Source organism: Ochotona princeps, chromosome 19, assembly GCF_030435755.1.
Source record: "Ochotona princeps isolate mOchPri1 chromosome 19, mOchPri1.hap1, whole genome shotgun sequence".
Lineage (NCBI taxonomy): Eukaryota > Metazoa > Chordata > Mammalia > Lagomorpha > Ochotonidae > Ochotona > Ochotona princeps.
The window spans coordinates 35,849,164-35,876,061 of NC_080850.1; the positions used below are offsets into that span (position 1 = coordinate 35,849,164).

Here is a 26,898-nt window from a genome sequence, read left to right on the forward strand (position 1 = left end):
ATGTTATGTATAACAAGTTATGTTATGAATGTTATATGTTGTGTATAAACCAAAATTGAAATGTCAATGAGGAGGTCACAGAAGGTGGATAAGAAGTCGCATTTACTTTTACCATATTGGTTACTCATTACTATGTCAATTAATTCCATAATGATGTAAATTTTTGCTGATGGTATGTTGGAGCTTTTAATTGATCGGGATGATACTCTGCTGGCTCTGTCTTCAGATCAGAGAGGGTATACCTAAGAAGCCGTTGAACTTGACTAGACAATAAGATGCTGGACTCTATGTTTGGTATATGCTTGCAATGGGGGAATCTCAACTGAACTTGAACTGTGGTTATGCAACAAGGTGGAGGAATCCACCATGGTGGGAGGGTTTGGGGAGGGGTGGGGAGAATCCCAGTACCTATGAAACTGTGTCACATAATACAATGTAATTAATGAACTTAAAATAAAATTAAAAAAAAAAAAAAGAAAAAAAAATAATAATAAAGCTTACCAATATTTAATGTAAAAAAAAATAGTATTGGTGTTATCACTCATGTAGAGCTGTGTTTTTATGCTAAAGGAACTTAGAGAAATCTCTAATTGTTGAAATGCTCCTTTTTGGCAAATAAAAAATCATTTTGCTATCAAAAAAAAAAAAAAAAAAGAAAGTAGACACCTGCCAGTGTCTGCCTCTCTATGCCGGAGGGCCCATATGTGTACTGGCAGACACGGGCAGCAGCAGAGCCCACCCTTTCAGGGTACTTGATGGGCAAGAACCAATACCCCCATCCTACTCTGAGAACAACCCTTCAGATATAAATGACTGGTGGCAGTTGGTGTGTAAATCTCCCTGCTGTCCCTGCAATGGGGTAACTCAGAGGTTTCAGACTTCAGAGCCCCCAGTCATTTCCTTGAGAGTTGGGGTCTCATGTATGTCTCACGGGGGGACTCAGATGCACTTGGCCTTGGCCTTTTTCTAACCACCTCTTGGTTCTGCCTGCCCTTGGATCTTTGCCGCACCAGGTTCTCCAGCTGGGCTGTACCCCCATCTCTGCCTTCTGGAGCCGCTGGTGTTTCTGGGTTCACCTGGAAGGTGACCTCTCTCAGGATGCCTTCCTGAGGCTACCCCCTAGCTCCCTTGGCCATCCCAGCGGCCTGTTAGTGGCACCTTCTCTACATGATGTAGTTGGTTGGACTTCATGTACTTTTTCTCTGCAGCGATGAGGCCCTTTACTGGTGTTACCCCCTGAAGCCTGTACCCTGGCTCTTGGTCCTTGAGCTCTTCAGCAGATGCTCAGTCCATGTCGTCAGTTCCCCCCAGCTCCTGGGAGCCTCCTCAGTCTCAGGCCCTGGGCTGGGTGTGACCTGAAGGCCGCGGTTTGCCAGCCCCTGTGCTGTTCAAGGGTCTGTCCACCCAGAACTTTCCGGGAACCTACATCTGCCTAGAACCCTCTGTTACTCCATCTTCCTGGCTGCCCTCTGGTGGGGCATACTTGGTGGGTGTGGACAGTGTTCCGGCAGGGCGCAGGTATACACAGCACTCCTGTGATGTGGTCTTATGTATGACTTACGGCGGGGACTCAGTGCTGATGCCCTATTCCTGACTGGGGCACTACCTGCCCTGTGCTTGTCCCATCATTGCCTGGCTGTGCTCTCCTCTCGACTGCAGTTGGAACTTCAGCTGGAATTAGGCTGTTTATTCCTCCCGGAATGACTGCTCCTCCTTATTGAATTTTCTCTGTGCCAGTGTCATCTATTCCTGCATTTTACTTTGGAGATGGACTCGTATTAGTTTCCTAACAGGTGCCAATCTGTTAGCTGCTCCCTGCTGCCCTTGCTCAATGCCCTTCTCCTGTTCTTGCCCCCTTCCTCCACCAGGCTCTTCCCTGGGTCTGTCCCACTTTCCTGGCTTCTCCTCGATCCAGGGCCTTCCTGAGAGTGGGTGCTGGCCTCTCTCTCCCACACCAGCAGTCCCGTCTCTTCCACTGCTCTTCTGCAGGGCTTTATGATGGAGCATGCCCTGTCATTGGCCTGAGCTGCAGACTCCTTCACCGTGGCTTAGATCCTTGAACCTCCTTGTATGCCTCACATCTCAGGATTTGCTCATGACCTGGCTCATTTGGCCTTTGCAATAGATAGCAAAGATAATTTCTCTGAGCTGCTTCTTAGGCCTCTTAGATGTGTGGATATATGATGCATTGAAACCTATGCTTCAACCAGCCCCTGTCCCTCAGGCGCTTTCTGTTTGTTGTTACCCATTCTGTAGACATTCACTCCAGCTAGCAGCACAGAGAATTCACAGCTTGCAAAGTCTGCCCTGCTTTGCACCAGAACTCACTGCCGGCTTTGACAAAGAAACACCCTCCCGCTGCACATTGTGAGCTGATTCTCATTGCAAGCCTTTGATTCAGGGAGAACTTCTGGGGAGCAGAGGGACTGCATCAAGCTCGGCATATTCATGCTCACCTGGGGAGAGTTGTTACCCCACATATGAATGGGAAAGAAGATTTGCAAGTCTGGTGTGGAAACCCTCAAGTCCCACAGGGGAGGTAGTTCACATCCCAGAATAAAGATTTCTCTAGCTGGCTTCTCTGCACAAGCTCACCTGCAAGAATCTGTCTTTGGGATGCAGGAAAGTCAAGATCTGAGGATTAGGGCCGAGTGTGATTCTAATTGCTGAGCAAATCAGCGGATCACAGCAGCACTGGGGTAGAGGCTGCCAGGAGTTCTGGCGCTACAGAGACCTGGTCCCAGCGTCCTGCGGGGTTGGAGGTTCTTCTTTGCTTTTTCAAAGATTTATTTTATTTTTATTTGAAAGGCAGAGTTGTAGAGAGAGGGGCGGGGGAAAGACAGAAAGAGAGATCTTCCATTTGCTGGTTCATTCCCTAAATGGCCACACTGGCTACAGCTGAGCTTCTCTGATGCCAGGAGCCAGGAGCTTCCTCTGGGTCTCCCAGGTGGGTGCAGGGTCCCCAAGGCTTTGTGCCATCCTTTGCTGCTTTCTCAGCCCACAATCAGGGAGCTGGAAGGGAAGTGGAGTAGGCAGGACTCGAACCAGTGTCTGTATGGGATGATGGTGCTACATGTGTAGGATTAGCTTACTATGCTACCACACTGAACCTCTATGGTCTCAGCAGTTCTCTTAACACCCTTGGCAGTCCCTAGGATCCAGCAGCAACACTCTGAAAAGCCCTGAATTTCCTGTGGTTGCATACTGTCCTGGGGAAAGGGTTGGATTTTGCATAGGAGCTGGGGGTTAGTTTCTTGTCTTGCCTGGAGTATGTCCCTGAGAAATAGGGAGGACCTTGACCTTATTCTCTTCTGGGTTCCCAGCTCCTGGTACAGTGCCTGGTACATGGCAGGTCCTCAGTGTACACAGGCTACTTGAAAATGTTGGTGGGAAAATAAAATTAGAGAATGAGTTTATTTGGGTCCAAAAAGAAAAATGAGATCTGTATTGTTTGTTATTGTAGTGCTCATTTCCCATGAGCTTTTTGAAGATCCTTTTTATGCCTGAATTTTGAAGTTTTTTTAATACATTTTATTATCGTTGTTGTTATTTTATAATACAGTTTCATATTCCCTTATCCCCTCCCCAGTTCCCTCCCCCCAGTTCCTCTATATCATTACTAACATATAGTTCTTCATACTCAGTCATATGTCCATCATTGCGGGCATAGACACTGGCAGAGAGTCCAGAATCCTATTGTCAAGATATAGTAAACAGTTTCATTGTAAGTCCATCTTTGTCTGGAAGTAGAAACGCATACCACACTATATCCTCACATCTGAATGTTAGTCTCAATTTTGCAGCTACTGTACATCTCCTTAAATGAAAAGTTCTTTTTATGCCTGAATTTTGAAGTTTTTTTTTTTTTTTAACCAAAAGAGGTTTGACTTTCCACCCCATTTTTCATGGGCTGTCCAATACCTTTGAAAGTGTCCGGTAGATAATCTGTATGTGGAGGAAAACGAATGTCTGTACCAGGACTTGAACCTGTGCTGTTCTGGCTCTGCAGCAAGTAGCCCCATGGCTTCTAGAAGGGCAGTAGCTTCTCTGGTGTTCCAGAAAGCCTGGACTGTGAGTTGAGGGAGGAAAGCATCTGTATCACCAAAGACCCAGGCAGCGAATCAAAGAGCCACATTGCTGCCAAGGAAATCTCAGAGTAATCACCAAGGCAAAGTATACAAGAGAAGAGACAACTTGGGTTTGGAGGTTCCGGCTCTGAGCAGCTAGCCCTGAGGCGCGGGGAGGGTGTGGGCCCTGTCAGCCCTGGCTGCCGGAGGGTAGCAGCCACCGTGGGGAGCTTTTCTCAAGTGCTGCAGCTGCCGCGGACTGGCGTGGGCTGGGGCTGGCTTCTGGTGCTCCCAGCACTGACGGGGCTGCTGAAGCACGTTTTATTCTAGAAGTGCTGTCTGGGACCACCTCAGGCCCTGAGCAAGGCCGTGGACAGGCGTGCCTAGGACTCAGGGGCCTGGGGTCCGGGCTTGGCTCTGGTAGCCCGGGTCTATCCACTCAGCGTTTCGCAGTCTCTGTAGAGGTGTTGCTGTATCAGTTTGTCTTCTTCCTAGGGTTGGTGTGGGAGTGGGTGAGGAGTTATACCTGGGCTTTTAAAGCGGGGAAAGGCAAAAGGCACTTGGGGGAATGTGTGCTGGACGGGGGCTCCCTGCCTGGGCAGGAGGGTTGTGTGGTTGTACCCCCTGCCTGCTGCCCAGCGGTCAGTGCCAGTGAGCTGGAGTGTCTAGCTGGTAGGAGCCTGGCTGTGCCAGGAGGAGAGTCTGAGGGACTGTCAGGCCCCTGCAGAGCTTGTCTAAGACTCAGATGAGTATGTGGGGATTGGTGTTGGTGGAGGAAGCTTTAGGAGGAGGAGCCAGGGCTCCTCTGAGGTGTGGCTACACCAAGCCCAGCAAGACTGGCTCAACACACTGTGTGCTGGTAGCACAGGCGCCGGCTTTTCTCAGGGAGTGTGTGACCCAAAGGCTGTCCCAGAGTCGCACACACACCTGCCAGGGCTGCTAGAGGTGTTAGTGTCTGCTGTCAGGAGGGAGAGGAATGATTCCAGGTGTTCCCAGGGCTCCTGGGCTCCAGGTAGAGAGCGTCAGGACGGTCCAAGCGTCGGAGGGAAAATAAGGGAAAATGCATATTGAAGTTTCCATGCCAGCATCCACCCCACATGTCTTTAGTCCCACAAGTCCCTCAATTTGTCAATGAAATGTGCTGGCTCTTGTAAGAAAAATCCTACTCCTACTTGCCAAAAGGATGGCTAAGTGGTCCACTTATTGTAAAGTTGAAGGTTTTAGTCTAGTGGTCTAAGAAATTTTTTTTTTCCTTTGCATGGGAAAGGTGGAGTATCCAGCTTTGGTTGCTGTTGACAGCCATTTTGTCATCATGAGGAAAGCTGTATTGAAGGCAGAACTCACATATGAGGGGCAGCAGAGAAGACCACAGGAAATGGAAATGGACATCCTGTGTCTGCAAGTCAGTAAGTCCCTCTTTATGGTTCAAGTGAGTTTGTGTTGGCTGCTCTAGTTCTTGGATTCAGTGCTTTCTCAGTTAGTCTGGATGGGCTGGACCCCACAGATCCTCTAAATCCTAGAGGTGGATGGTTTGGCTCTACAGTCTGTGTCCTGCAGCGGCAAGCACAAACAGGTGGAAAGGAAGGCTTAGAGCATGACTTGAGAGACCCAGGCTGTGTGTCCTCACGCTGGAACGTTGCATGTTCACCTGTGCCGAGCACTTGTTTTATCCAGCTGTCCCAGGTCCATTGAGAAAGTCTGTAGAGGCGCTGTCCTGTTGGGGCATTTCAGTTAAGGACCTGGTCTACCTTAGGATTTGTTGGGGACCGAGGGTGGTCTTGCTGTAGAAGGTCTGATGTCACTCTAAAGATACAGGGTTGCTGTTCAGATGGTCTGTGGGTTACAAACTCCCAGTGAATTGAGAAAATGTTCCAAGCTGTGTTCTTTCTTCCCAGAATCCATCATCTGTAAGCCACAGAGCTCACTCTGGTCCCCAAGCCCATGGGTCAGGGAAAGCAGGTCAGACAGCTTCCGGTTTACACATCCTCGGACACCACCACGAAGGCTGCTTCACGCATCTCTGGCAGCCAGAGAAGGGACAGATGAGCTGCCAGTGTGTAAAATGACTGTGTGTCCAGGTGTCAGGGGATAACATAATGTCTTCACTGGGCATGACAGGTGTGGTGCCTCATGAGGCTCAGGATATTGATGGCCAAAGAGCCCCCATGCAGGCCCTTTCCATTGGTAGGGAGCTGCCAGGTACCTACTGCCTGCCTACCCTGTGACGTAGGTGCACCAGGTGATGCGTAGGAAGAGGAGGTGTGGTCCTTGCCCTGTGGGGCTGCCAGGTCAAGCTGGGGAGAGCAGGCATGTGGCTGATGGCCGGGATACCAGTCAAAATGTGTGTGTTCTCAGAAACACGAGAGAAGGAAGCGATGGTTGGGATCTGGGCTTTCTTAGGAGAAATGGGGCTTGATTTGACTTCAGAAGAATTGAGAAAATCATTATTTGGAAGGGAATTATGTATTATTGAATGAACCTTGAAGCAGCCATTCATTGGCTGGGACTTGGAGAAGTTATTTACTGAGAATGTTGAAATAAAATTTATTATAACCAGAATTGGCCTGCCCTGTATTTGTCCTCTATTTAAAACATGTAATTTTTCACAGTAACAGCAGAGAACATGAAATTTAAATGTAGGCTTCTTTATGGAGTCTTGGAAATGACTTCTTCCTGGATGGGATTGGACTGTTGACTGTGTTAGGTTTGGAGGTGATTGAGCAAATAGTATTTTCTATTTGATCTTATTATATTTTAATCACATTGCAAGAAATGTCAGAATAGCACAAAATGAGAAACTTCACAAGCTCATATTTTATTATGAAGCCGGTTTGTACAGAGCTTTGAAAGGGATCTCACTCGCATCGATTTGCTGCGGTGATCAATTATGGTTCAGCCATCGTGAACATCGTGAACCTTGTGTGGTTGGGGCTTCTGCAGGGCTGGGCCTCAGGGTCGCCTCTCCAGGTACCTCTGCCTGGAGCTACCTGTGCTGCTCTTTGTTGGTGGGTGTAGCTTGAATGTGGGGATCAGGGTGAGAGCTCCAGGACATGAGCTCACAGCTCCTCTGGCTTTCTAACACATCAAACTTCCAGGGCTGGATCGCATTCTGAGTTCTTCCTTTCTCCTGCCTTTTATTTTCCCCTGTAGGTTTTCCCTCTCCCTCCCACTCTAACTGTCAGCCTGCTGGGGATTTGCTGCCTCAGAGAAACTGGCTGGCTGGCTAGCAGGCTTTGATTTTGTCAAACACCTTGTCCATAGTGTAGCACAAGATTTTACAGAAAAGAGTGCATGGGGCAGGCAGGAGGCAGAGAGCTTTCCCACCACTCTTGAAAGGAGGTTGCCTTGTCCAAGGTCAAGTACAGCCCTCTGTTGCAGTGTCTGAAAAGGCTGTGTGAGTTTATTCTCACTGTATCTATGCGAGTGGGCTCATTTTCCATGTCATCGCCAATACTAAGTACTGTCATCCTTTCTAATTCTTCCCAGTCTGATGGCATCTGTATGCTCTTTTTATTTTTTTGTATCTTTGGTTTATTACAAATCTTGATGTTTTTATTTGCTTCTTAGCTGTTTCTGGATTTCTTGTTCATTTCTTCAGCTCATTTTCCTCTTGAAGGATGTGATAGTTTTAAAATATGCCTGCATGTTCTTGGATGTTTTTACTTTCTAATGGCAGAAACTGACTCCCATCTCTGTGGATGATGGTTGGATATGGTCACTCCCTTGTAAATAACAGAATGATACTTAAAGGTGTTCTCTTGACAGAGAAGAAGAATAGCACCCACCAAAACCAAAGCAATGTAGCTTCTTGAGGAGTTGTTTTCTCATCATCTTCTGCTGTGCATGATGGTTGAGTGGTGTAGTTTGCTTCTCATCGGTGGCCTTTGCTTAAAATACCATCAGCTTGTGAATTCTGCTGGCATTCTGCTCTGCTAGTTACTCACAGACCTGGAGGTCAAGCAGAATGTACCTCTTCTCATCTCCAAGGAGGTGTGGATGCAGCCAGTAGGACTGCTTGGGGCTGGGCCTCACGAGCTGTATTGAGGAGTGGCATGCCACTTGGATTCCATAATCTACGCTAAACATTGGAACACCATCCAAGGTACCAAGGGTTTTCTGACTCTTCCCTCCCACCTACCCACCTTCCATCCTGTTTGAGGTAACAGTGTGTGCTATTTTAATTTTTTTAAGATTTATTTATTTTAAAATGTATTTATTTATTTTATTATTGCATGATGCAATTTCATAGGTTCCGTTCCCCCTTCCCAAATCTCCACCCCTGTTAATTTCCTCATGTCATTACAGTAATATGGTCCTTCACAATCAGTCAGTAAGTTTATCGTTCTGCTATTTAGGTGTATCCAGACATTGTAGGCATGGACAATGGCAGAGAGTCCAACATCCTATTGCCAAGATATATTTAGCAGTTCCATTGGGAGTCCATCTTTGACTTGGAAGTAGAGATGCACACTGCATTGTATTTTCACATCTGGATGTGATAGTCTCTTCTACAAGTTACTATACATCCCCTTAAATGAAAAGCCACAAAACAAAATCAACAACAGAGAGAAAAACAGAAAATTGACATCAACATGAAGTTAAATAACATACTACTGAATGACAAATGTGTCGCTGAAGGTATGAAAAGAACTTCCTGAAGCAAATGCTACTGTGTGACCCTATGAGTCAGTGAGGAAATTAATAAGAAAAGCAAAAAATTTTTAAATGAATGAAAGTAAAAACAAAAATAACAACCCCTCTGAAATGTATCAAAAACAATATTAAAAGGGCTATTAATGTTGTATTTTGCATGAAGGTTGCCTTGTATCAGAGAGAAATACGATATTTGTCATTTGGGGATTGACTTGTTTCACTGAGAATAGTGGTCTTTAGCTGGGACCATTTAGTTGCAAATGTTAGGATTTCAGTTTTTTTAATGCCTGAGTAATATTCCACAGAATAGATGTACCACAGTTTCTGTATCCATTCTTCTATTGATGTGCATCTGGTTGTTTCCATGTCTTTGCTATTGTAGATTGTGCTGCTGTGAATATAGGATTACAGATTCCTTTTTCATATGCAGATGTCATTTCTTTTGAATATATTTCCAGGAGTGGAATAGCTGGGTCATATGGCAGGTAAATTTTAGTTCTCTTAGCATTCTCCATACTGACTTATATAGTGGTTATACTAACCTACACTCCCACCAGCAGTGCAGGAGGGCACCTTTTTTTCCACATCCGCGCCAGCAGGTGTTAGAGTTCTTAATGTAAGCCAATCTCACTAGAGTTAGGTGGAACCTCAGTGTGGTGTTCATTTGTACTTCCCTGACAGCTAAGGAGCCTGAGCATTTTTTTCATGTTTATTAACGATTTGAATTTATTCTTTTGAAAAAACGTCTGTTCATTTCCTTTGCTCATTTCTGCACAGGGTTGCTGTCATCACGTTTCTGGAGCTCTTTGTAAATCCTGGATATTAGTCCCCTATGGGTGTGTTGTGTGCAAAGAATTTCTCTCATTCCATTGGTTGCTTCTTCATTTTGTTGATCATCTCCTTTGCTGTAGAGAAGCTTTTTAGGTTGATGTAGTCCCATTTGTTTATTTTGGCTTTGACTGCTTGTGCTTTTGGTGACTTTTCTAAGAAGTCTTTGCCTATTTCTATATCTTGTAGAGTGCTTTCTATGTTTTCTTCTAATGGTTTGATGGTTTCTGGGTGCAGATTTAGGTCCTTGATTCATTTAGAACTGATTTCTATATAAGGTGACAAGTAGAAGTTTTGCTTCTTACCTCTGCAGGCTGCTATCCAATTATCCCAACAGCATTTGTTGAAAAAACCAAGCTTTCCCCCCAGAAGAAGCAGTCACAGAGAGAAACGAGGCAGAAAGAAAGATCTTCTACCTGCCGGTTTACTCCTCAGATGGGCACAAAGGTCATGGGTGGACTGCTCTGAGGCCAGGAACCGGGAACTTCATCTCAGTTTCTCATGTGAGTGGCAGGGACCTAAGACCATCTGCTACTTTTCCCAGGCACATTAGCAGGAAGCTGGATCAGAAGTAGAGCAACTGCAACATGAATTGGTGCCCATATGGAACGCTGGCATTACAGACAATGGGTTTGCTTGTTATGCCATAACACTGACCCCTCAGTCTTAGTTTTACAAAACTTGTGATCTGGTAGCTGTGAAAGATGGACTGCAGGAAGCTGGTGCATTCCCTGATTGGGAGGTGATGAGAGTTTCAACTAGGGTTAGGAACCAGCAGGAAGCAGGATGGTTAGGGACAAGTGACTCTTGTTTGGGGCCTGTATCTCTTCTTTAGGCCTGGGACCTCACTCCCCACCACTGGCCAAGATGTTGTCTGGTGGTGGCTCATAGCCATCTCATTTTCTAAGAACCACCCTTGGACAAAAGGAGTTGCATTGTCCAAAGGGTGGTGGATGTGCATAGAGTCAGGGCTACCAAAGGACGGAGCAGAGGGCAGGGCAGGCCGTCAGATGTCTCCATGGGATTAGGCCATCTGAAAGTGCCGATGACTTTGCAGGAGCTCAGAGGAAAGGCAGGGCTTGGACTGCAGGAAACCAGAAGCCACATGTCAGGTGGTGAGAAGGCGATGGACCTGGGGCTTGCAGGAGGGAGCTGTGCAGGGGGATGATGTGAGTGAAGGAACCCAACTGGGAGTTATTCCCTGTGGCTGGAAGGGTGGGGGGAGCTGGGAGGCCATGGAGGGTGAGAAGGCTGGAAAGCATGAGGTGTCAGGTGTGGCTGTCTCCAGTAGCAGGCTCTACAGTTAGCCTACCGTTAGTCAGCCAAGCACTGGGTCCATGGTGCTTCTCTCCAGTGGGCACTGGACATTTTATCCCTCAGTGACTATTTAGTGCCTGCTCTCGGACTTCGTGATGATTAAGGCAGTTATAAAGAGTTATCTTAAGTGCATTCTGACAGACAGTAAAGTTCCTGGTCTGTTTCCTAGCCTGTCTGGCATTTTTTTTATCACACTTTTTAGCTTCCTAACATGGTTTCAAAAATTTGATTCCATTGTGCATCGGTCATACAGGGAGGATTTAGTACGTCCATCAAATAGTACATGTTGTAACTTCTGCCATTGTGGATGTTCTTATGTGGCCATTGTTTCTCTCAAATCCAATTTTCCAGGACAAATATTTGCTATCTAAATTTTGTGAAGACAATTTGATCCTGATATATACATTTAGCTTTCATAAATTGTACATTGTGAAATTTTAACCATTATCAGTTCTGTGAAGGGACTTCAAAAGGTTTGTTGAAAATGGAATAATAAGCTTATTTTGGTGTAAAAGAAGTGAAATCCACACTATGATGTTATTCTTCAAAAAGTTTATGGAGGATGTATATTATAAAACAAAATGTAAATGGATTTACATTCTTTTTGCACCAAAATAAGCTTCCTTTTCAATTACATCTTTCCTGCGTGAATTATTTGAAACACCCTTAGGTTTTGAGATTATTCCCTCTAATAAACTTTATGTGATGAGGATAAAAGGTAATGGCTTATATTTATCTCTCCACTATTTTGTTACCAAATTATGAATCGGCTTCTTAGATAGCTGCAGTTTTTCGTCTCATCCTGAGTTGGCGGATTGAAGTTTGTGAAAAGATTTGTTTGTTCGAAAGGCAGAGGAACAGAAAAAGGAGGGACAGAGGTAGAGACACAGAGAGAAAGAGCCCTTGCATCTGCTGCCTTATTCGCCAAATGCCTGTAAAAGTTGGTGCTATTCCAGGCCAAAGCCTGGAGCCAGGAATTCCATCCTGGGTTCTCATGTGGATAGCAGGAACCCAAACATTTGGATGAGATCTTACTGCCTCCCTGGGGCATCAGCAGGTGGCAGACCAGCAGGCTCAACTAGCTGGAGCATGAAGCAGGCACGAGGATCCAAGAGTCCCAAGTGACAGTTTAACTGCTGCATCACATGGTCTGCCCTTGAGTTGCAAGTCTGGCTGTTCTGTCTGCCTCGGATGACTCTGTGTGTGTGTGCTGCATAAACTGTCCTTTAGGATGGCAGGATACAGTGGGGGTGGGGCTAACCTTAGGACCTGTGGGCTTCAGGGTGCCCCCAATTAGAGACTTGCATTCTCCTTCTTCATCCCATTTTGTAGTGGTAGAAACTGCAGCTTCTAGAAGTAACGACATAGTCGGGATTTGGATCCAGCTTTGTCTGAATTCTCAGTCTTCTCCAGTTGCCTGAGTGGCAAGTGTGAGGTGGGTTCTAGGCAATGTGTCTTTGGTCTCCACCTCCCGGATTTCAGGCAAGTTGGGAGGCAGTGGGGAGCCTGCAGAAAGCATGCAACAGGTGGCCTGTTTCCGTGTGCCATTGCCCTTGTGGCTCTTGCTGGTGTCTGCTTGCCCACTATCCCCTACAGACCCCTGACCTGGGGGACCCTGAGCTGGGGAGGGTACAAAGGCCTGTCCTTCAAACACTGGGCCTGGGCACTGTTGACTTTGATCCTGAATGACATGTGTGGCTTCCACTGGCCCTGCAGTGAACACCAATAGGGCTTTTCTTATGTATTGCCACCATGAGCTCCCTTTATCTGACAACAGAAGTCAGGCTGGGGCACTGTGGTGCAGATTTTCTCATCTCATCACAAGAGCAGAATGCAAGTGAGTGAGCACCTGCTTTTCCTACTCTTTCTGGGCAGCCCACATTCGCAGAGAAAGGCAGCGTGCGGCCCAACACACACTTGACCTAATTAGTGCAGGCCTGCTGTGGTCACAGGCAGTGGCGCCCATCTCCAGAGGGAATTCTCAGGCATCGGTGCCCGCAGCACTGTCCCTCCAGCCCTGCTGTCCCCCTCAACCCCTGGTGACAAATGATCACTGCTGAGGACACAGTGGGAGAGAATCTCAGAATCCTGCATCTCAGATTTTGTCCACTGATGCCAGCAAAAGAAGGCTGTTGCAAGAGCAGGATCCCGGCTGCATCAGTCTGGGACGATCCATGGGGTGGGATGGCTGTTGATCTGCTTGTTCCCTGGAGTCCAGGAGGGAGACACATGGGGTTCCTCAGCTGCTGGTGACTTGGCTCTTTGTTACTGAAGGTTCTCTGTTGTGGCTCAGATGAGGTCCATGCTCAAGGACATAATTCTGTGGACGCCGGTCCTGCAGGTGCATGAAGCCAAGCCCCACCTCATGGCTGCTGTCTTGCTCCTTGATGTTTTTGCACACCCTTGCTTAGTGGTGCCTCTTGGGAGAAGCCACGCGGGAGAGTGCCTAGGGGTGGGGGGCTGGTGCAGTGCCTGGCAGGTGACCTTTGCCAGCCCTGGGGGGCGGGGCAGAAGGCTCCATTAGCCACTGAGAGGGTGGAGGAAGCACCTCTTTACCGACTTGCCAGTGAGTGCTGCTTTGTGCGATTCCATTAGCAACTGACCCAGATGACCCATTGACACAGGTGCCTGAGCCCACCCTCCACTCCAGATAGCTTTCTGCAGAAACAGGTGGGCTGTGTCCCCTCTCTGAAGACAGCTTGGAGTGGGGAAAGAAGAAATGGATGTGGCCTCTCTGGGGGTGTTTTACAAAAAAGCACTATTTATCCCTGGAGGGCAGCCTGCAGACAGTCAATAATCCTGTTTGTTGATGATTGTCTTTGCTCCCTTGCCCTCCATTTGCAGGTGGAGTTTGTGCCCTGAGCTGGCCACCCTTGTGCGGGACACATGGGGCACGTGGGAACTCCTGTCTAGTTCAGCCATGCCCTGCGTTGTGGCTGGATAAAGAAGGTATTTAATTCTTCCCAGACAGGGCTCTCCAAGCCAGACTGGACCATGGCCCCCTCCAACTTCAGTCCTTCATGGTTTCTTGAGATCACGAAAGAGAGCTGTTCTTGCTGCAAGAGGAAAGCAGATGGGGTTCTGATACCTAGGTTGCAAGAATGATGAGTACTCACAGCTCTGAGGATCAGCTGTACCTCCTGCGAGTGGAGATTCTCCCAGGCAGCCTGGTCCTTAGCATAAGGGGCCTGCAGCAGCCTGAATGAGAAGCTGCAGCCTGCTTCATGGGGACTTTTTGGAGACTCAACAGCCAGAAGCTTTGAATCCATGGCCTTGGGAGAAATAGCTTCTTGCAGAAATGGGGCACCTGAGGTTGCTGGGTAAGTGGGAGGAGGGTGGAAGTGGCAGAGACGCTCAGAGATCTCTGCAGGGAGAGGACAGCTGGGTGGGTGGTACATCTGTGGCTGCTGCTATGAGGGAGGCCCCTGGGCTGCTGTTTTGTGACCTTGGCCAACAGGTTGAGAAGGGTGCAGTACAGGGGAGTTTTGTCTTGTGCCTCAGCCTTGTGGCTGTCAACAGAGGGATTTTAGAGGCAAGATCTGGCTCCTTGGGGTGGGAGTGTATCTCCATAGAGGCATCCCGGAGGCCCATATGCATGACAGGGGCTGGCCAGGCAGAGCCCTCTCGGTGTGAGGCTCCTGCTCCCACCTGAGGCTGCTGAGTGTCCTGCTTTTCTCACTTCCAGTTGGTGAGAAGCTCCCACCCATGGTCATACCACAGCTGTGCCAACCTTGGGGCACCCCAACACTGGAGACCTGGGCTGGGCTGGAGGAAGCGGAGCTAGGCATGGGTAAGTGTCCTCCTGGCCTCTGGAAAGGCAGGTGCCCCTGGAGAGTGAGTGGCAAGCAGGGGAGGAAGCAGACACAGAAAGTGTGCCACAGGGCTGCAGGGATATACCTTGTACAACCTTCTGCAGAGTTAATTGGTGGAGCACGCAACTGCCCTGGATTTTAGAGGTAATTTGTAGGTCAGACCCCTAACCAGAGGACAAGTTATTTGGGGATGGATGTGTTACTTAGCAGTTAAGCCGCGTCTTGGGACACCCATGTCCTGTGTCAGTGTCTGGGTTTGAGTTTCCTCTTTGCTCTCAATTCCAGCTTCCGGGTGTTGTGTACACTGGGAAGCAGCAGGTGATACTCCAGGGGGAATCCTGGCCTGGGTCCCTGGCTCCAGGCTTCCACTCTGACTTTGGCTCTTGTGGGTGTTAGGAGTGAACCAACAGGTGGGAGAGCTGCCAGTCTGTTACACAGAACAAAACACCTCAATCCCCCTGGATTTTTAGAGTCTCTCTGGGTCCCACCCACACCTTCCCAGTAACATCCTTTCCCAGCATCCCTTGAAGTTAATCAGCTGGCTTCAGCTGGCTTCTTGGCTAAAAAAAATGCGATTTTATCTGTCCAGTCTTTCCCAACCGCCTGCTTCTCCCTACCAGTCACGTCCTCATCCCATGCCTTGTGGAGACCTTTGGCCAGCTCATGTCCCGGTGGTGCAACAATGGAGCTATCTGGACTGGGAACCTCCTGCTCCCCCACAATGCACTGAAGAGGAGAGGATTTTGTGGCCTGCTTCTCTCAGCAGAGGAACTGAAAAAAGAAGTGGATTAAGTACATTTTGTTAGGAGATTTTTCGCGACGTCTCTTGAGCTGCTGTAATGCCAGGCTAAGTCTTTCTGCCCTAAGCCCCACTCCAGTCATTTCCAGGGCTCAGGGGGATTGAGCGATGATCTGATGCTTAGATGTTGGCCATCTCCACCTGGCACACAGGACCCAGAAGGGTGGTAGACATCATGGTAAACCTAGCCTTATGGCCGGGTACACCTACCAGACTGCTCTAAGTGCAGGACCCTCCATATAACAGGCCAGAAATGCATGTATGCTTTGTCCCCACATGGGGGATCAGGTAAGGGAGGCTGGGGATTTCCTGGAGGAGGACCTGTGATGTGGTCACCAGCATGTGGGTGGACCCCCTCCATCGCTGTAGCCTGTGCCTGGACCTCCACTTGACAGCTGGATGTTGGAGCAGGCTGCACACTGCTCATCAGTGCTAGGCAGCAAGCAACCCAGCCTTCTCTGCCATTCTATCCTGTGTGCCCTCCACAGTGTGTTTGCTTGGGGCAGGGTTGGGACAGTGGGAGAGTCACTTTTTCTGATCCATACAGAATAGGCTGCTGGGGGCACAGGCTGGGACCTTTCAGGCTGGTCTCAGAGTGGAAGGTGGTGACTTATAAAGCCTTCCAGGGAAGAATAGCCGAGCCTCCCTGCCACTCTCTGACTGTCCTCTGCCCTCGGCTCCTGGAGCCCAGCTGCCATGGCTTGCTTAGAGGACCTGGAGCCCTGTCCATTACTTCTGCCTCTGAGTGCTGCCTGAACAAGGTCCTCTCTGACTCATCGGCCACTCCCAGGTGGCCCACACATGGAAAGCTTCCTCTACCTGTGACCTTTCTTTCTTCCAGCCCTGATGTGCTATGGTCCCAGCCTTGAAATGGGTATCCATCTGAAGGGCTGGCCTTGGAGGGCTTCTACCTGTAGTCTCAGTGTGCTCTGTCTCTCTCTTGCTCTCTTAGCTTCTTTTTGCCTCCCTCCACCCCAGGCTACATAGGCAGGGGCCAGGGCTGTAAGACTCACCTTCAGAAAGCCTGGCTGCCTCACAGTGCTGAATTGGTCTGTGTTGCAGAAGAAGTGCTTTGGGGCCTGCTCTGCTGCAGCCTTGGCCAGTCTGCCCAGCTCCTTGAAAGCTGGTGGGAAGGAGTTTCAAATCTCCGATTAGCTAGGCCAACAGTTTTTCTTGCCTTCTGTGCCTAAACTCCTTCTAGAAACTTCACAAGGCATTTGGTTGGTTAGAAGTAGGAGTTGGTGTTACAGGACTGAGTATCTCAGGCATTTAGCTGCCTAGGGATTCCCCACTCATCACCCAACAACTCAGTCCATCTAACATCAGGCATTGTGGCACAGTGGGCTAAACTACTGCTTGGGATGCCCACATCTCATATAGGAATACAAGTTCCAATTCTAGCTACACTGCTTCTGGTCCAACTCCCGGCTGATGCTCCTGGAAATCTGTGCATGGTGGTTCAAATACTTGAGCCCTTGCAGGCAGTCCAGATGGTTCTTCTGGCTCCTGACTTGAACCTGGTTCAGCCCTGGCTGTTGTGGCCATTTGGGAAGTTAGCCATCAGATGGAAGATTGATCTCTCTCCCCCTCCTCTCCCTGTCTTTCTCCTCCTCCTCTCCCTGTCTTTCTCCCTTTCAAATAAAGAAGCACATCATGGGGAAAAATACTTCTCAGTGTAACACTTGCCCCACTTCCAGCTTCTCCAGGATCTAGATGAAGTTTGAGGCCTGGGACGATGAGGGGGAGAGGCAGGCAGGACTCACAGCTCTTCAGGTGCTGAGAGAAGCAAAATCAATACAGATGCACTCTCTGATCCAATAGATCCCAGCTACATAGCCTGTCTTGCTTTGTTACTCCCTTGATCTGTTTTGCTAATTGATGATAGCAGACCTGGAGAGTTTCTTGGACTCACAGATGTGGTGGAGGTGGCCAAGTTGGTTCTGTGTGGACATAAATCTGGGGAAGGAGGGGTCCATGCAACAGAAGTCTGGTGTTACTGTGTACTGGTGGGAGTTGGGGTCAGCATTGTAGTAAAAGACCTGTGAGTGAGAAGGGCCAAACATTAGAACCCTTGGCTTGGCTTATCTGGGCAGGTCCTGTAGCCAAGGCTATCTGGAGGAAGCTGGAAAAGGGACATTTTGTGTGGAATAGTTTGGGACGTGAATGCCCTATGTCCTGGGCCTTGCCTTCCTTCCTCCTGCTGCTGCAGAGGGCAGGTGACCCCTGACTTTAAAGCAGCTTGGGAGAAGCTCCCAGTTAGAGCAATGGCGTCAACAGGAAATGGGCAGCATGCTGGGCAGCCATGCCCACCCCCCACCCGGCCTTGGGCTCACAGTGCCCTGGTAGCAGCAGAGGGTAGACTGCCTTCCCAGCCCACATGGAGTCTGGCTAGGGCTTCTGTCCCCTGCTGGTGTGCTCAGAGCTGGATGAGGCATCTCAGCCATCAGCGTGGTGGGCCACTGCTGTGTTCAATGGCCAATTGTGCTGTTTTACTCCCGAAACGTCGGTCTATTTTCTGTCTGATTTTTTGCTGAAAACAAAGCAGCTTTTTGTATCCTGTCAGTGTCTTCTTGCAATATCAGTTTTCTGTCCACTCTGGTTCTTGCTCATTTAGCTCTGAATTGGTGTTTCATTTGGTCACTGCTAGCAGTTTATCTAGCTTTGTGGACCAGAAATTATTATTTTTTTTCTACTTAGGAAAGAAAAAAGTATCACTGTGTCTTGAAAGCAATTTCCCTGGGTTGGGGAGACAAACTGAGTTTTGTGATTCAGAGATTAAATGCTTTCCTTTTGGCTCCATCAATTTTACATTTTCCTCTTGAAAAAAATTTACAGATAGCTTCATGCAGATGTCTGCCTGAAAGAAGACACAGCCATGTGGCTGCAAGACCTTTCTCGTGTATTCTTCCATGCTCTACAAAATGAGAAAGGCCAGCACTGCATGCCTGAGTGGGCTCCCTCACCCAGGAGCTCTGCAGGACGATGTGTGTATACTGATTCCGCGAGTCACACCTCTCATCCACTGAGGGGTAGGCACTGAGGCACAGTGGTTGAGCCACAGCTTGTCATACCAATATGCCATATGGGAGCACCAGCTTGAATCCCAGCTGCTCTGCTTCCAATCTAGCTCCCTGATTAAGCAGCTAGGAAGGCAGTGAAGATGGCTCAAGTGTTTGGGCTCCTGGCGTCCACGTAGAGACCTGAGTGAAGTCCAGGCTCCTTGCTGTGGCCTGGCCCAGCACTTGCCATTGTGGCCATTTGGGGGCATGCACCAGTGAAAGGAAGAGGTCTCTGTCCCTCCTCTCTGTAACTCTGCCTTTCAAATAAACAAAATGAATCTTTAAAAAGCCATTGTTTGAAACAAGGAGTGACTAGACAGACCTTGGTCCAAAGCTTCGTTATGATTGTTTGAAGGAGAATGGGCCTGTCTCAATAGAGTGGAGTCCTTAATGTTCTTGGCTTTATTTTTTGAGGTGTTAAAAGGATTATTTTGGCTAATGTATTAGTATTCATTTCTAGGCTTTGAAAACCAGTCCTCCTTTGAAGGCACATTTTAATGTGAAATGTGAGGGCCATATTATGGTGCTTTGAAAGCTTGAACTGTCCTTTCCCTGTTAATTGCAGCAACTTCCATCACAGGGAACTTGGCTGTCACTAATGTGAGGGGGGATGCTGGAGCAAAAGCAGTGGGCATTCCACCCCCACCCCTTCCCCAGGAAAGATGTTGTCCCCCAGACGTGGTTCTGGAACCATCTGATCTCAGATAGTCAAGTGGTTTTTGTCAGTTCATGGTACTAGAAGAAGCTGGTGACAGCTTTAGCCAATGGAGTGGACTGGTATGTGGGCGAAGCTCCCTGACAGCATGGCCCTGAGCCAGGCTTTGATGGCTGGGTCTCATGGGTCAAATGGCAGGGCAACTTGGAAGCAGTGCTTTTCTGTTTGTTGGCTTTAAGTGTTATTTATTTGAAAGGCAGAAACACACACACACACACACACACACACACACAGAGAGAGAGAGAGAGAAAGGGAGAGAGAGAGAGAAAAAGGGAGAATATTTTAGAATATTTTCCACTTACTGGTTCATTCTCCAAATGTCCTCATCCACCAGGGCTGGACAGACAGAAGCCTAGAGAGCCTGGAACTCCATCTGGGTCTTATATGTGGGGTGACGGAGGCCCTAGTACTTGCTTCTAAACCTGCTATGTCCTAGGGTGTACGTTACCAAGAAGCTGGAATTGGAAGTGGAGTGGGGATTCAAGCCCAAGCCATTGAATGTATGGGATGCAGGTGTCCCACAAGGTACCTTAGCTGCTACACCAGATGCCTGCCCAGCCTGCCCACCATTTTTGTAGTACAGATGGGAGAAGGAAGCCAGAGCTGAGTCTTCATTCCTGAAAATTAACAGCCTTGACCTCGGTTCTGCTGGAGTTTCCTCACCCTCCAACTCCAGGCCCACCTGTTTATCAAGCCGAGGAATTGTTTGTGATGATGCAGGCCAGGTATGAGAATATCTGATTCACTTTACTGTCCGGTAAATTCAATCCAACAAACATTTATTGAGTTCTGGCTCCGTAAAATTACCATGGAAACTCAAGTGGAATCTCTAAAATGTTCTGTGGGAACCAGTCCGAGTTCTTGCATCCTCTCGATGCTCTGACACTCCAGGGAGACAGCTGGGAGCAGCTCACACCATCCCCTATGCTTTTTGCAGGCTTGCATCCAACCTTAATAGCAGGAAGGGAGAGGAGGAGCGGAGAATGTGTGCAAAGCTGGCGGGAAAGCATTTTGCTCTGGGCGGCTCCATATTGTGCTCCCACGGAAGGGTGAGCGGCCAGAGCTTTGATTGCTGCAGTTGAGAGCTGAGCTGAACGACAGCTGCCCCTGCCCGATGGTGGCAGTGCCCATAGGCTGTGGTGCAGGGCAGGCCCTGCAAAAGGATGTTTCTGTTCCCAGTGACAGCCTTGTCTGGGACACCTTGCTGCCCAGCAGGGGCTGAGGGCTTCTGAAGATCAGAGCCTCAATTATGTGTTGTGTTCATCACACAGCAGATTCATGGGGCTGCCCGGGATCACATAGGAGTGGCGCAGTGGGGGAAGTGTGTGCTGACTGCTCTAAGCAAAGCAGTGAGACCCCTCCAGCAGACACGGGGAAGGTGGGCCTTGGCAGGTAAGCTCCTGCTAACAGTCATGGGTCTCTCGGTGACCACTTCCCTCCCACCCTCCACATTAGAGTGATGCAAATCTTGAAGGAGATCTGCTGAGAAGAAAAGTCTGAATTCAAGTTCAGGTGAGGATTAACCTAATGTCCCCAAGGCACAGTTTCTTCCTCAGTGGGCCTGTCATTCCCAGGAGCTGCTGGTTCCCACCCTGTTTCTGGCAGGAGGTGGGAAGGGCTTTATCCCAGTTCTCCCAGCAGTCCCCGGGATTTACCTGCCTGTGTCACATGACCACCCCTAAGCCAACAACGAGTGTGAAAGCTCTTTTTCTAGGCACAGTCACTTTTGGGGTAACCAAATAGAAATGAGGAGCTGCTAAGAGGGTATGGATTCAGGAAGGCAAACAAATATCCATTTCAATTTCACACGGCATGATTGTGAGTTTACCCATGTCTTTACTGCTAGTGTCTGTTTACAGATAATTATAATAATAACATCTATATCAGCAGCTGGTGTTTATTTGATAATTCACCATTAGATTTCAGAGGTCAAAGTATTAAGTACTTCATATGAATTGCACTACTGAATTATTCTTAAGCAGTTTTTAAAAAATTTATTTAGGGCCTGGCGCTGTGGCCTAGTGGCTAAAGTCCTCGTCTTGAATGCTCCAGGATCCCATATGGACGCTGGTTCTAATTCCGGCAGCTCCACTTCCCATCCAGTTCCCTGCTTGTGGCCTGTGGAAGCAGTCGAGGACGGCCCAAAGCCTTTGGACCCTGGGATGGGGAGACAACCCTTTATTAGACTCTTGTTTTGTCTCTAAATGAAAGGAATATTCAGACATTCTGTTTGGTTTTAAAAGCAGCAGAATTGCCCCAAAGATGAATTTGTGGTGGGGTGAGATGTACATTCCACTGAGATGCACAGCCTCTCCCTGTGTGTTCCTGTCACCCAGGCAGGCCAGGCGGGTCACACAGGATGCACCACACTCCATCTGCCCTGTGCACTGCTCCTTCGGGGGCGTGGAGTTGTTGAGCTGTACCTTCAGTTCATGGGTCACAGACATGGGGCATACCCTCTCACCACCCCGCACCCAATGTCTGGTGTTGCTGTCATGATGTCCTTGCCACTTCTGCCTTCTCAGAGCCACTCCTAAGAGTGACATGTGCCATGCACACCAGCCTGCTGGTCTGTGTTTACAGATGTTGGTCTGCACCTGGGATCTCTAGTTCTCTAGGAAGTGTCTGGGATCTCTAGTACCCTGTTCAGTAGAAGCCACACTGGGGAATGTAGCCACTCCTTGCAGGCCACACTGGTCCGGCGGGTGGGGGGAGGGGTCCACAGGCAGTGACTGATGAGGGGATGCAGTGAAGCAAGTGGAAGCGTGCTCTTTTTTCTACCTGTTCTGCCCCCTCATCCTTTTGGCCTGAGAATGTTTTGCTCAGTCAGTTCCATGGACCCCTAACCCACCTGAGGCTCTACTTCTAGAAAGTCTGGCCCAAGACACAGGATCAGAGTGGACCAGGATCTTGGCACATCTCAGGGATGTCTGGGCTGCCCTTCATGGCTGTGGAGGAGCTTGCCTTTGTGCCTTCAGGTTGTGCTGCCTGATCTCCTTGTTTCCCGCCCCCTCCCTCTCTCTTGTCTCCTTCTTTGTGGTTTCACGGACCCCTGAGTCTTCTCAGCTGGGCACTGGAAACAGAGTGCCATTTTTCTCAGTCAAGAAGGGCAACTGGCCATTAGGAGGCAGGCCATGGCCTTATGGACCCAGCACTGGGCTGCTTCAGCTCATGCTTTCCATTTCCCGAGCTTGTTTTCTGAGAGCCTTACCACCTGGCCCTGAGAACTGGCAGCAGCCAGGCAGGGAGTGTTATTCACTTCTAAATGGTGTAGGGAAAATCGAGGTAAATTATCTGGTGGCTGCGTGAGTGCTTTATTGATTACAGGGCGCCAATCACATTAGCTGTCAGAAGAGAACGCAGATGGCACTGGGTGGAATGGATTTTCCATATCCCCTAATTGCATTATTTCAATCAATGGGTGAGCACTCTGCGGCCTGCCGGGTGGCTTGGGGTGAGAGAGTCATGGCAAACTGTGGTACTGTCTGGACCAGGCTGAGGACATGGGTTGAGTGTCACAGGTACTTCAGTGGCGTGAACTTAATGGGAGTGGATTGCTTTGTGGATGGGTTGCTGGGCACAGGCAGGTGCATGCTTGTCAGAGGGAATCCTTTCCCCATCCTTGGGGAGAATGTGAAAGTCCCAGGGATAAACTACTCTCTTGGACCTTTGCAAGTGGTGGGGCTTAGTACCGGGGGGTGGTGGTGGTTTGCTCAGTGCTCCTGTTTCCCAGGCAAGTGATCTTTCACAGGCTGCTTCACCTGTCTGGGCCCTGATTCTCTTACCTGGAGAATTGGTTGGTACCTCTGGGCAGCTGTTTTGATGTTACAAAAAAACCTTGAGGTGTGGACCCTGCTCTCAGCCCAAGTTCTCTGATCAGGATGGGTGAAATGTGATTTGGTGGATCTTCTGGTCGGGCTGGGTAAGCTGAAGCTGCTTCTTACCTTCCACCCGCCACCCAGTGCCCACTCGTGGGCTCATGTCCATGGCTATGCAGGGCTCACTGTGTCACAAAGACAAGTAACATCCAGAAAAAAGCCCCACAGCCCTTGTTGGTTTCCTGGGCTCTGCTGGTTTCCTGGGTTGAATTGTCGAGTTGCCTGCAGTATCTAATGGTTTCTGGTACTCCCTGTGGGTGGGGATGCTCTCTGTTACTGTGAGTTGGTTTCAGAGGAACTTGGATTTGGTGTTCAGTCAAGTGACAGATATTTTGCATGGAGCTGTGCAGCTGTGGGTTCCATGTGGGGTGCTGCTGGCTAAAGGTAGCTGACCCCCAAACCCAGGCAGGCATTTGCAGCAGCTTCTTTCTGCCTGGGGGCTGCCGCAGTCCACAGCTGAGGTCCCCACAGAGCTGGGAGGAAGTTAGGGGGTAGTGGGATCTGTGGGACCAGCTTCAGGGCTGTGGCCTTGTTGAAGTAAAGGCTGTGCTTAAGGGGGCAGGCGTGACTCCTGCAGACTGTGCTGGCAACTCTGCTGTTTGTCTGTTGTGGTCTCTTGCTCCTGACATTTAATAAAAAGCCTGCCTTTTACCTTCCAGGGCCATCTGAACATATTATCCTTTCTTGAACAAGAGTGTTATGCCCCCTGGAAGGAAGGAGGCAGTGGATGGGGCAGAGGTGTAACACAGCATCCACTCCCAACTTGCCACTTAGAGAAGCAAAGTTAAGTTTTTGGAGTTAGAGAGCTTTTCTCTTCTGCAGCACTGTGGCCAGGTAGAGTCGGGTGGTGCAGACAGAGGAGGGAATTGGGAGCATGTCCTAGTCTAACAGACTCATTCATGTGACACACTTTCAGGCATTGGAGACACGAACATGACCATGACCAAACCTGCTCAGGCTGCAGGAGGAAAGAGGGAAGACTGAGATCTGAAATGCGACACGATCTTAGGAGAAGAGCATGCACACACACAATGCAAACATCCACACGTTTACACACATGCACTATGTGCACATGCACATCTGCACACATGCACGCACACAACCATCCAGCAAGTTCACAGTGCAGTGGGGAACTCTAAGGAGAGAATACTCTGGGGAAATGTGATTAGGAAATCTTAATCCTATAAATCTCCATGTTCTATACTGTGCATGTCAGAGCCTGGGAGATGGAAGCCCAGAGACTCCACGGGGGTGGACAGCCTGACCATGTGCTGCTGAGAAGCTTCTAGCAATGCACCAGAGACAGGCAGGGCACCTCCCAAGGGCCGTGTTCCCCGAAAAGTCCCCCACGGGGCCCTCAAACCCTCTTCTTCTCACCCAGTAAAACTCTCCTGTGGTGTGCTCTGTGGGTGGATCTCCGATCTTCCAGCTGACTTCTCCTACTGAGAGCTGTCTGCTCTGCTGGCTGTATGATTGATACTGGCAAGGCGGGGGACCTGCTGTGAATTTGTATGCTGCTGTTGCTTTCTGTGCCCCGCTGCGGACACCAGCATATACAGATGTGGTTGGTGAAGGACCAGTCAGCAGGATGGAGGGAACAGGGCCTCTGGTTCCACTGCTTCCTTTCCTTCTGCTCCAGCATGCGCTGCTCACAAGCCACAGTGGTGCTGTGACACACCCAGAGAGCGTGCAGGCAGGTGGTGTATGGGGAGTAGAGGACTGCTCACTAAAGCACTAGTGCTTAGGTCTGCGTACTTGAAGGTGCAGCTTTCACTCTCACTGCCCTTTTGCTGTGATGATGCAGGACAGGATGCTTCTCTTGCAGGAAGAGACTAGAAAACTAATTTCGGCACAGCCTGGGGTGCACAAATGCCCCCAGGTGCATCATGCATGTAGACACTGCCAGAATCAAGGTTGCATTTGGATCTGGCTTCTCACACCTTCCTGGAAGGCCTCCTGGCCTTCAGTCTTGCCTTTTTCAGTCCTTCCTTCTATTCTTGTAGACAAAGAGTTTTCAAGAAGGAAATTTGGCTTATGCTTCATCATTTCCTTTTGCCAATGTCTCACCTGCTGGCTTTTCAGACCCACAAAAATGCTTTGGGTCTGCCAAGGCAGCTGCAGGTGGAACTGGAACTTTGATTCATCTCCAGCAGGCTCAGGAATGATAATTTTGTGTGGTCTGGGTCTGATGTAAATATCCAGATGGCTCTTGGCAGAACCAAGTTCCCTGCCCCTGAGACAGAGCCTCACTGCTTGGAAAACTCATGGGGTCATCTACAGGTTTGTGGTGTGGATTCCTGGTCCTGTGTGGTCCTGTTTCCTGAGGCCCATGCAGGACAGGGCTGGTGGAGGCCAGGGATCAGTTGATTCTCACACTGTCACAGGGCTGGTGGTGGGATGGAAGAGCCTGCATTCTCTCTGTCTTGCAGATGAGCTTGTGTTCCAGGGGAAGGCTTCAGGAAAATACTCTGATGTCTAGGGCCTTGTATGCTGAGGAGTAACCAATAAAGCCCGCTTTATTAGCAGGGTTGAGGCCACCTCTTCAGCTTGGAGAGGCTCTGTATATTGCCTGAAAAAAAAAAAAAAGGATTCAACTTGGCCGAGTGGCAAACGTATTTTGTTGCTGTTGTTGCTGCTGTTGTTGTGGTGAAATCCTCAAGCCCTGGTTACCATGACGGTATTTGAAAAAGGTTGTAAAAACGGAATTAAAAGACTGTGTGTGTGTGTGTGTGTGTGTGTGTGTGTGTGTGTGTGTGTGGTGGGGGACAGTTCTGTAGTGTGGCAAGTGAAGCTGCCACCCACTATGCCAGCATGCTTTGGAGTGCAGGTTCCTGCTGTTTGGCTTCTGATCCAGCTCCCTGCTCACGTGTGGAGAAGAGCACTGAGAGACAGACCAAGTGTTTTGAACTCTGCTTCTCATGTGGAGAAATGAATGGAATTCCAGGCTCCTGGCTTCAGCCTGGCCCTTCCCTTACTGTTGCAGCCGTTTGAGAAGTGAACCAGCAGATGGAAGAGCTCTCTCTCTCCTTTTCTGTCACTGACTTTCCAACAAATAAACAACAATTAATAACTTTATTTTAATGAGAGACGTTTTTGAAATTTTTGCAAGTTTTTTCATAAAATGCATTTCCATGAATATTTTAAGTTCTTTGTGTGTGTTTTTAAAGTATTTGCACCAAAATAACTTGTATTTTAATTCCATTTTTCACAGAGTTTTTGAGAGCCCTCATACAAGTGGCACATTCCTAATCTGAAAATCCAAAATGCTGTAACAATTAAAATATGTCTTGGTGTCAACATGACACCATAAGTGGAAAATTCCATGTTGTGAATTTTATGCTCAAAACTATTTGAAAATTCTATCACATTACCTTCAGGCTATGCGTAGAAGGTGCATGTGAGATATAAAAAAGGTGGTTTTTTTTCTGTCTTGTCTCCTGTCCCCAAGGTTTCTCATTATATATATATATATATATATATATATATATATATATATATATATATATATATATATACACACACACAGGTGTTCTACAACCTGAAAAAAAAATGGAAGATCTGAAATACCTCTGGTCCAGATGTTTGGGTAAGGAATATTCAACCTACAGACTCCGATTTGAAAGTGGGACGAGTAGCAGCAATAGACAGTGGCACGGGTCATTTGGGGGTCAAGTGTGTATATAGGTATGAGAGATGACAGCCACAGAAGTCACTTTAAGATGTGCTGTGCCTTTGCCTTCTGAATTTGGTGGTGATTTTGGGCTAGGGTC

General features: G+C 48.6%; 1 protein-coding gene across 1 annotated transcript in view; it reads left to right on the forward strand.

The window, feature by feature from the left end:
• The first annotated feature begins 5,340 nt into the window (after window positions 1-5,340).
• The window catches only part of FSTL4 (follistatin like 4), a 418,275-nt gene continuing 396,717 nt past the window's right edge, over window positions 5,341-26,898 (forward strand). Inside the window, exon 1 of the mRNA XM_004586404.2 lies at window positions 5,341-5,473. The gene's annotated coding sequence lies outside the window, so the exon portion shown is untranslated. The remainder of the gene's footprint in view (window positions 5,474-26,898) is intronic.